At 48.3% G+C, this 9,949-nt stretch overlaps 1 long non-coding RNA gene across 2 annotated transcripts; it reads right to left on the bottom strand.

The window, feature by feature from the left end:
* Positions 1 to 539: 539 nt before the first annotated feature.
* Positions 540 to 8,849, bottom strand: LOC103545135 (uncharacterized). 2 transcript variants are annotated; one of them, XR_011530014.1, is made up of 3 exons: positions 6,224 to 6,352; positions 2,732 to 4,060; positions 540 to 1,949 (listed from the first exon to the last, which is right to left on the bottom strand). It is a non-coding gene; the product is annotated as an uncharacterized lncRNA (long non-coding RNA). The 2 variants fall into 2 exon arrangements; XR_011530013.1 differs by lacking the exons at positions 540 to 1,949; positions 2,732 to 4,060 and adding exons at positions 5,836 to 5,972; positions 8,720 to 8,849 and having other exon boundaries at positions 6,224 to 6,347.
* Positions 8,850 to 9,949: the final 1,100 nt, after the last annotated feature.

Raw genomic sequence — 9,949 nt, 5'->3', positions numbered from 1 at the left:
GATCTACATACATCAAGGTCCTTAGAACATATATGTGACCCTCGTTTAGTAATTATACTGAAACCCAAAGTATCCATCTCTTAGTCAAGAGTTATAAGCCTGGCCAGTGCCCAGGAAGTCCTGAGTGCCCCTCCCTGATCACAACCTTCTTCCTTGTCCTCCCCTGCCCCAGCATGCTTCCGTCTTCTGTGGTGAGAATCTCTTGGCTTTTACCTATGCTTTCCCATTGTGTTGGCACACTCTGTGAAATAAGGAATAGCTTCTCAATTCTAATTTTTTCTTTTGACCCACAGGAGATATCTCCTCGCAGCTGAGAATCTCACTGAGCACGTTAAGCCCTGGGTTGTAGCTGAGAATCTCACTGAGCACCTCCAGGCCTGGCTCGTGGTGGGCTCTGGTCGCTGTGGGAGTCCTCGGAGCTGCCTCCTTCTGGCTGTGCTGGGTGAGCTCCCCGTCTATCCTCTCTCTCTGGCTGGCAAAAAGGAATCCACGAGCCTGGTCAGAACAACACTCTGATGAAATGGCGGTGGTGAGGGGTATAGGAAGTAAGGGGAGGAATTTTATTCAAGTGAGTGAATTTAGAGGCAATTTGTCATATTGACCCCGGAAAGGAGCCAAGAGGGAGACTACAGAATGCCTCCTGGCTCAGGTCAAAGGATGGGGGACTCCTCTTGCCTCCCTCCACATTACAGCAGCCCCAGTGGCCTTGCTTGCACTGGGTTCTGGGGACCTCATCCCCAGGGCCAATGCTGTGCTGGTTCAGGGAAGAGGGCTTCAGGAACACACAGGCTTCTCAAAAACCTGAGGGAGGCTGCCTGCCTGCTTCCCCCTCTTTAACTTACTTGTTGCAAAACACCATGTCTCCCCTCCCTTCACCCAACCATTCCCATCTATCCCCTTTCTGGTAAACAACCACTTTCAACCCTTTTAGCTTTCCTTTTGTTCTTTACCTCCATGTCTCTTGATAGCATACATTCGTGCTTTTGATGTTTCAGTTTTAGACATTATCTTTGACATTCCAATATCCCTTCCTCCCGCAGTTCCTATCCCGCCCCCCAACAAATGCAATCTCATCCTCCTAGTGTAGGTATATGGTTGTTTTAACTGGACCAGGAGACAGAGTTACAATTATTCTCTTATGGGAATGTTCCTCAGGTCTGAGCTACATGCTAAACTTCCTTAATTGTCCTTTCTGGACATATTGATGTTTTTGAGGGGTTTAAAAATTGCCTGATGGTTTCATTTTCTTACTTTCCATGATCTTCTAATTTCATAAATTTATCCCCCAACGCTCCCCCAGTTAAGTGAATCTTTTCTCAATCCCTTCACACTCATGATGGTTGTTGTCTAGGTCCTTTCTTGGTGAAGCCTCCCCTCAGCATTCCCACCCACCCAGCCCAGCCTGCTCCTGTCTGGGCCCACTGCCAGCTGTCCTGTAGACTCCTCTCCCTGCCCTTCTCCCTGGTGACTCCCTTTCCCTTCTCATGGGTTGATGCCCTTGTTTCCCAGATCCAAGTCTTCCTCTTTTTTAGTATACTCCTTTGTTTTCCTGGAGCACATTGCTGTACTTCCCAAAAAAGGGCTCATGAGAGGAAAATTTCAGATGCCTTCATGTCTGATTTTCTTCCTATTTTACAGGGTTTGATTCAGGAGTCATGGTGACCTCCAGCAGGAACAAGTAGGGTCACAGGAAGATCCCCACCAAGGATCACAGATGACCCTGTAACGCATGAAGAGTCTGAATCTTTCCTATCCTGATCTCTTAAGCAAATGGCAGACTAACAAAGACCAAGGCCTGAGGTCTAGTCTGATTCTTAGAGCCTGTGCAAGTCTCTGTTTGGGGAGGTTAATCTGAAGGAATGGGTGATCTTGCACAAGCATCTTCGGGATTCCGGGTTTGAATTTCCTTCCTTGGGCAATGGGTTGATCTGATGGCCTTTCTCACATACCTAAGGAAAAGATGTAGGGGGAAATGCTTTGAAGCCTGGGACAACGTTATCATCCTAAAACACAGCCCCAGAGATCACCAAATAGATTCTGAAAACATCTGACTTCTGCCTGCATTTCTGTTCTTTCTTGAACCATCAGAGGGTAAGAAAGAGAGGAGAGGCATGGCAAATGGGGCTCAAGGCCAGGAGAAAAGGCAGGGAGAAGAAGGGGGAAGGGAAATGAGGAAGAAAGATAGTGTCATTGGGAAGGGACCCGGGGATTCCTAGTAGGTGTGGTGGTGGAGGGGCCTGGGAATATCTTTGGAAACCCAGATTTGGCTGGTCTCAATCTAAGACTCCTCCACCTGCTGGGACACCCACACTAACGTGGTTACAAACCTACTAAGATGGAACTAGGCATCTGATTCTCAGAGTGGCACCATCATCCTCCCCAGCTCTTCACTCCCTTGTTCCCTGTCTCTCCATCCCCATCCCCAACCCTTGACCCTCTCCTTCCCATCCTGCTCTTCTTCCTTCCACTCTTTGGGCTCCTGTCATGACTGACAAAGCCTTGAATGACTGGAACACTTATTCCCTATTCACCCTGTAATCTAGGGTTTCCTCTCACCTCCCATCTCCCTCCCTTGTTCTGCAACAGAGCCCAGGTGAGCCCTGCAGAGCCTTTGCCCTCTTGACACACCCTTTCAGCTCCAGGACTGGCCTGGTGGGGACTGCAGGACAGCCTCCGCACCAGGTGGCTCCAGGTTCCCAACAACTCCCTGTATCCCTCTGCACTCACCCACCTCAGCCCACAGTGCTCTTCCTGGGTTCCAGCTGCTACAATCTGTTCCACGTGTTATGAGTTCTTAGGCAGTGTTTGAGCAAGCAGAGTGGCAGGGCGTGGGTGGCTGAATTCAAGGTGAGGGAGCTAGAATCCTCTACTGGAGGTTCTCTATTCTTCAAGAGGAGGAGAGACCCCGTTTTAAAGGAGAGCAGGTGGATAAGAACCCAGGAGGCTAGTTTCAGTTCAGGCACCATCCTCCCTGGGACCAGCTAACTGACAAGCTAGTCTCATTAGGAGATGGTAAAAAAAAAAAAAAAAAAAAAAAAAAAATCCACCTTGACTTTGTCATTGTATCTCTCCAAAGGCATCATCAGCCCCAGACTTTTCTGGGCATAGAATTGCATGTTTAGTTTTGTTAAAAAAAAAACAGCCATACTCTGTGCAGAGTGGTGTACCAGTTTACATTCCCTCCAGCAATGAATGAATCCAGTGTTTGGTGTTATTGCTGTTTCTTACTTTATCCATTCTGATTTTGGTTTTAAATTGCATCTCCCTAACGGCCAGTGATGCTGAACATCTTTTCCTGTCTTTATTTGCCATCCACATATCTCCTTTCATGAAATGTCTGTTCGTGTCTTTTGTCCATTTTCCTACCGTATTGTTTGATTTTTTTAAACTGATGGATGGTAGTTTTCTTTAGGTGGTCAAGATACCAGTCCTTTGTCCTATCCGTGGTTTGCGGTGGTAAACTTCTGAGGTCATGCATACTGATTTTCTTCCTCACTTTCAGGGACAGATTCTGGAGGTGAGGTCGCCTCTGGCTGGGAAAGCCCAGTCATTGGAGCAAGCTGCCAGGCCCAGGAGACCCCACCCTGGGCAGGCACAGGGGAGAGTAAACGCCATTCCTGTCCTGATTTGTCGTAAGCAGGCCGCGCGATCCCATAAGCAGGCTGGGAATCATAATGTCCTGGGCTGGCAATATAATGTCTTCTGGCCCTTGGAAGACCCGCTCCATCTCTGAGAAGCCTGGATTCTGGTCCTGCGGAAGGATTGGGTGTCCTGGGGCCGGCCTCCTCGGTCAGGCCTCACTTTCCTTCCCGGGGCGCGCGATGATCAGACCCTCCCTCGTAGCTGCGGCGAGGAAAGCTCTCGGGAAAGTGCTCTGTAACCAGGGAGCGCGATGCAAACGTTAAGGCCCTGATAGCACGACCGGGGATGTCTCCATAAACCCCAGTTGGAAAGGCTGACGCCGCCCTCATTGCCATCTCTACCCCAATTGCCAGCGAGGAAGGACGGTTGATTCGGCTTGCAGTCCGAGGGGCAAGAGAGGGAGGAAAAGCGGGCAGAACTGGAAGAAAGAGGGGAAAAGATGAACATGGCGGGGAGGAGGCCGGCGACTTGCAAGCGCCGGGCCTGCGACTCACTTCCGGAGCCCAAAGGTGGCGGGTACCACCCTGGCGCCCCGGTCCCGCGCCCGCTGCCGGGACTCCTCTGCCACGTTGTCAGAAACCGGCTAAAATGCACCCGCACCCCGTTTCCAGCCTGGCGGCCCCCACCCTCTTCTATCAGTTTCTAGTTGCCCTGTACCCGGCCCCCATCCCTCCTTTTCATCCTAGTTGGCCTGGGCAGCCACTTCCTTAGCTCCGTTCTTGGCTCCTAAGGCCTCGAGTCACTAAGTCACTTGTCGCCCTTTCACACCAGGGTCTGAGGTTCCCATATCTGCTTGTCACCAGTCTCTGCCTCCCGCCTGGTGCGGTAGTTCCGTAGCGGAATCCGCGGCCTCAATGAGCTCCCAAATAGGGCTTTGCTGTCCCGGTGCTGCTCCGGGAAGGCTGTCTGCCCCGGGCCGGCTTGGGGGGACTGGCAGCACAGTGCGCGCGCCTCGCCTCGCCGGTCCCAAATGAGTCACCTCCTGCGGGCACTTTGGCCCCAGCAGAGGGTTGTCTTGGGGTCCCTTGATCAGCCTCGGGGCGGGCATCGTCGGCTGGGGGTCGTTATCTGGAAAGCAGAGGGGACCCCAGGCCCTGAGGGAGGAGCTACACGAAAGCCAGGACTCCCGTTGTCGTCCTTGGGCGACTCATTCCCTGGGACACGTTGACACGTCTCTGTAGGGCCAAGGCCAGGGAACGTGTCTTTTTCTTTACAATTCTGTTCAAAGACAAGGTCAGCCCTCAGCTTCCCGGGCCCAGGGGCCGCCTTGCTGGCGCGGCGTCCATCTGGGGAAGCTGACAGCCTCTTGGGCTCGGTCCTCCCAGAAACAAGCGGCCGAGATTCCTCTCTGGCAAAGCTGCGCACACGCGTCGGTGAGAGAGGAATCAAAACGAAAACAAAACAAAAAAACCCTGCTCCTCCAATTCCACAAGCAAAACAGATTTAGAACCCATCTCTCAGCAATTGATAGAACAAAACAAACTATCAGTGAAGAGAGAATCTGGAAAAGAGCTGTCAACCATCTTGATCTAATTGTCCTTTGTAGACCATGACATCCAGCAATTGAAGAATAAACCTTTTCAAGGGCATGAGGTAGATGGGCAATGTACTGTCCTAGAAGACACATCTTAATAAATTTAAAAGAATAGCAATCATACAGAGTATATTCTCTGAGTATAATGTAATTAAATTAGAAGTTACACTCATTGCATATAGTATAGGAAGCCCCAAATATCTGGAAATTAACGCACTTCTGTATAATTTATGGGTCAAAGACAAAATCACAAGAGAAGCCCAAAAATATTTAGAACTGAATAATAACAATAAAAATATATGAAAATTTGTGGAATGCAGCTAAAGGAGTGCTTTGAGGGAAATTTAAAGATTTAACTGTTTGGATTAGAAAAGTAAGATCTGAAATCAGTGACATAAGTTGCAACTTAAGAAACTAGGGGGGGGGCCGGCCTGGTGGCTCAGCGGTTAAGTTCATACATTCCCGCTCCCGCGGCTAGGGGTTCACTGGCCAGGATCCGGGGTGCAGACATGGCACTGCTTGTCAAGCCATGTTGTGGCAGGCGTCCCACATATAAAGTATAGGAAGATGGGCACGGATGTTAGCTCAGGGTCAGTCTTCCTCAAAAAAAAAAAAAAGAAAGAAAGAAAGAAAAAGGAAACTAGAGGGGCTGGCCCTATGGCCGAGTGGTTCAGTTCCCGTGCTCTGCTTTTGGGCTGAGGGCTTCCTGTGTTCAAATCCTAGGCGACTACATGGCACCGCTCATCAGGCCATGCTGAGGCGGCGTCCCACAGGCAGCAACTGGAAGGACCTGCAACTAAAAACACACAACTATGTACTGGGGGGCTTTGGGGTAAAAAAGGAAAAATAAAAATCTTAAAAAAAAAGAAACTAGACAAAGAAGAGCAAGAAAAAGGTAAGTTAAAGGAAGGAAATAACAAAGAGTAGAAATCAACTAAATAGAAAACGGGCAGCAATAGAGAAAATTAACAAAGGGAAAACTTTGTTTGTTGTTAACTTGACAAACTTCTAGGCAGACTAACCAAGAAAAAAAGAGAGGGACCATACCGGTGGCACCATAGTGGTTAAGTTCTCGCGCTCTCGTTTAGTTCTGGGGTTTGAAGTTCGAGGTTCGAATCCTGGGCGAGGACGTACACATCGCTCATCAAGCTATGCTGTGGCCATGCCAACACTCCAAAAAATAGAGGAAGACCGGCACAGATGTCAGCTCAGGGCCAATCTCCCCCCCCCCCCCCCCCCAAAAAACCCAGGAAAACAAAGAGAGAGAGAGAACAAAAATCACAGTATTAGGGATGAACAAGGGATTACTATCACAGATCCTACAGACATTAAAAGGATAGTGAGAGAATGCTGTGAACAACTCTATGTCAAGTTAGATGGAACGAATAAATTTATTTTGTTAAATTTAAACTTAATAAATTAAAATTTAAAACAACAAAATTGAAAAAAAGAAAGAAAGAAATTTATGGACAAACATCACTCAGGATCTCAGCCACAAAAATCTTTCAGCAAAACAAGCTAGTAGGACACAAGGTTAATATACAAAAATACCCACCAAATATATATAAGCAACAAATAACTGGAAATGAAATTTAAATATCGCTGCAAGTACACTAGTGCCAGAAACCATCAAATTCGTAGGAATAAATCTTACAAACAATGTCTCAGACCTCAGAAAACTAAGACACTGAAAACCAAGAAACACTGCTGAGAGGAAGTAAAGAAGGATAAATAAATGGATCCTCTTTTCTTGGATAGCAAGATTCAACGTTGTTAAGATGACGATTCTCCCCAAATTAGTCTGTAGATTCAACAAAATTCCAAACAAAATTCTAGGAGGCTTTTGGTAGAAATTGATGAGTGGATTGAAAAAACTTATATGAAAACATAAAAAACCTACAATAACGAAAGCAATTTTTAAAAAGATGAACAAAGTTAGAGAATTTATTTTCAGCTAAAAAAGCTGAGATAATTTGTGGTGTTTCTGAACAGTTAGCACTTGCAAAATTTCTATTGATTTTCTTCCCACGATTCACTAAACAGAGGCATATGTAACCACTTTGGGAATAGACAGGAGAATTGGGAGGGAAAGTAGAAAGTCAAACACGGGCTTCCTTCACAGCAGCCTTGGAGGAAATGCTCTTTTAGAGCAGGTTCTAGACTGCAGGTGAGACACACAGAAGAGGAGGTCACAGAAGCATCCGTGACAGGAAGAGAGCTCTGGTCCATCACAGGTAAAGCAAGGGGCACATGGAGCAGCAGGCCTTGGAAAGAGGTTTAGGGTAAAATCTGAGAGAAAGAAACCCAGACAGAGCTTGGTCTTCAAGGTCAAATTCAAAGGGAAACTGCCCTTCCATTATGTCTCAGTCTTTTTTCCTACCTTCTCTCCCTCAAGCCTCGTGGTCCCTAAACGTCCCAGAAAGCGCTGGGCCAGGGTAAAGCATTTAGAGTTCCGGAAAAATTTCACCTCCCCATCGGAACCCCTTAAGCTGCGGGGAGGGTTTCCTGATCGATGCCTTGCTCTCTCCCGTCCTTAGGGACAGTGCTGAGGACACATCCCCAGCCTCAGAGGAGGTCCAGGGAGGCTGCCCCTGGTGTCTGCACGAAGCGGCATCTCCTTCCAGTTCTCCAGAGATCTATGGAGTGATTCCAGGCACGTGCTCTCCAGGTAGGTCTGGAAGCTCACTGCCAACCAGGTTGGCTTCCACTCTCGGGTCCCGCCTCTGCTCCAGAGCGAGGGTCCCTGTTCTGGAATCTGCTCAGAGGTAGGCAGGCAGCTCACATCCGCGCACAGGCTCCAGATTCCAGATTCCAGATTCCAGATCCCCGGGCACCCACCGCGCTGAACTCAGGCAGGAGGTGTGAGACCCTGGCCCCCCGCACCGCGGGATCCTGGCTCCAAGACAGTAATGAGCCAGAGCAGCTGTCAGGTACTCGGCACTGTAGGGAGGTACAAACACTGGTGTGTTCTCCCCTCAGGTCTGAGGGGCCAGTGGGGTCCCAGTGGGTCCCGGCCATGGAGACAGATGGCCCGTTGTCCAGGCAGTTGCCTTTGAAGTATCCGGGTCTGCGAGTCCTGGCCCTTAAGGGCGCTATGGAAACCCCTCAAGAAGTGGGGCTTTTGGGGTAGAAAGGGTGACAATGACTCAGCCCGACCCTCCTGCAGGCTTTGTCCCAGTGCAGGTTCCTCAATGTGTGTATGTCGACTGTGCTGAGGGTGGGGTAGTCAAAGTGAAAAGAAGGAAACTGAACAAGGGGGAAGTTGAGACCAGGACGTAGCCAGGTGGCATAACTGTTAAGTTTGCGCCCTCTGCTTCCCAGGCCTGGGGTGTCCAGTTATCCCAGCACGGACCTACACACCACTCCTCAAGCTGGACCTACACATCATTCCTCCAGCTGGACCTACACATCCTCATCCAGCCGTGCTGTGGCTGGATGCTATATACAAAATAGAGGAAGATTGGCACAGATGTTAGCTCAGGGACATTCTTGTCTTCCTCCCTCTCCAAAGGCAGTTTCACTCCCCTTCCCACACTCACTCACCTGGGTCTCTGTCAGGACCAGCATCAGAGGAGCAGGTGGAGGTTTTGGGCCCAGGTGATCTGGTGCCTCTGGACCTCTTGGAGTTGAGGGAGAACTCTGGGTACCCTCTGGCTCCTCTGTGAAAGTAAACTTCCTCTAATTAGCTTCTCTAGAAAGCATACCCAACGGAAACAGAAATTGACAAGCATCATAGGTGTCCAGGCAGAATAACCTGAAAAGGGGTTGTTGGAAAACAAAAAGAGAAACTTCTGAAAAGGCCCTGTGTAGAGGGGCATTCTCTGGTGCTCCCTCCCACTGTTTCACCCCACTCCACCATCTTAGTCATCTTCTGCCTCCCAGACATCGCTCTCAATGCTGGAGATGCTGAGATCTCAAACTGGAGACGTTTTGACCTTTCCATGAGCCCTCTCCTCTGCCACACGGGGCACTCCTGCCGGCTGTCTCCATAGTTCCTAGAAGAGAGAGTGACACCAGCTTGTCTCTCAGCCCACTTTTCTTCTTTCTTTTCTAGAATCCCTTACCCTATGCTGGACCGACAAAGGACTCAGAGAAGCTTTTAACTGAGCCTTCTCGTCAAAGTCTTTGGTATTCCCCTGTGCATTGTGCTTCTAGAAAGACTCTTTCCCCCACAGAGCCTGAGGACAGACAGGAAGCACCGTTGGAAAACGGAAGGTGGTGGGATGAAGGCTTCTTCTTTAATCCTGGGTACCACTAATGGCTGAAGGCATTGGATAGCGGTTCACGTAAGACTGTTTTTATTGTTGTTTGTTAATTTCTGTTTTGATAATCATATCCCCTGAAGAACCAGGAGCCCCAGGTAATTTCCGTGAGAAGGATTGTGGCCACTTCTCATATGTCAAAGTACCTTTTAGTTGGCTTCACAAAGCACAACATAATGTAACTGAGTTCACTTCGTCAAAGAATAACATTTGCCTGACTTTGGGATTGAAGTAAATCATGATTGTTCTTAGATCCATGGATCAGAGACCAATCACTATGGACAGTCCTTTAGGAAATAACTTATTCACAAAGTTTAACAAGTAGTGTGTACGAATATTAACCAAAGTGTGTTTTTATCTATGTTACAAATAATGAAAAATTCCCTAACTAGTTCCAATGCATTGTCTTTACAGATATGTGTTTTTATAATAGGTTTATTGAGATGTAATTCATATACCATGCAATTCATCTATCTAAAGTGTACAATGCAATGATTTTTAGTATCTTTAC

The sequence above is a fragment of the Equus przewalskii genome, chromosome 19 (assembly GCF_037783145.1).
Source record: "Equus przewalskii isolate Varuska chromosome 19, EquPr2, whole genome shotgun sequence".
Taxonomy (NCBI): Eukaryota; Metazoa; Chordata; class Mammalia; order Perissodactyla; family Equidae; genus Equus; species Equus przewalskii.
This window is presented reverse-complemented; position numbering and strand designations above follow the sequence as displayed.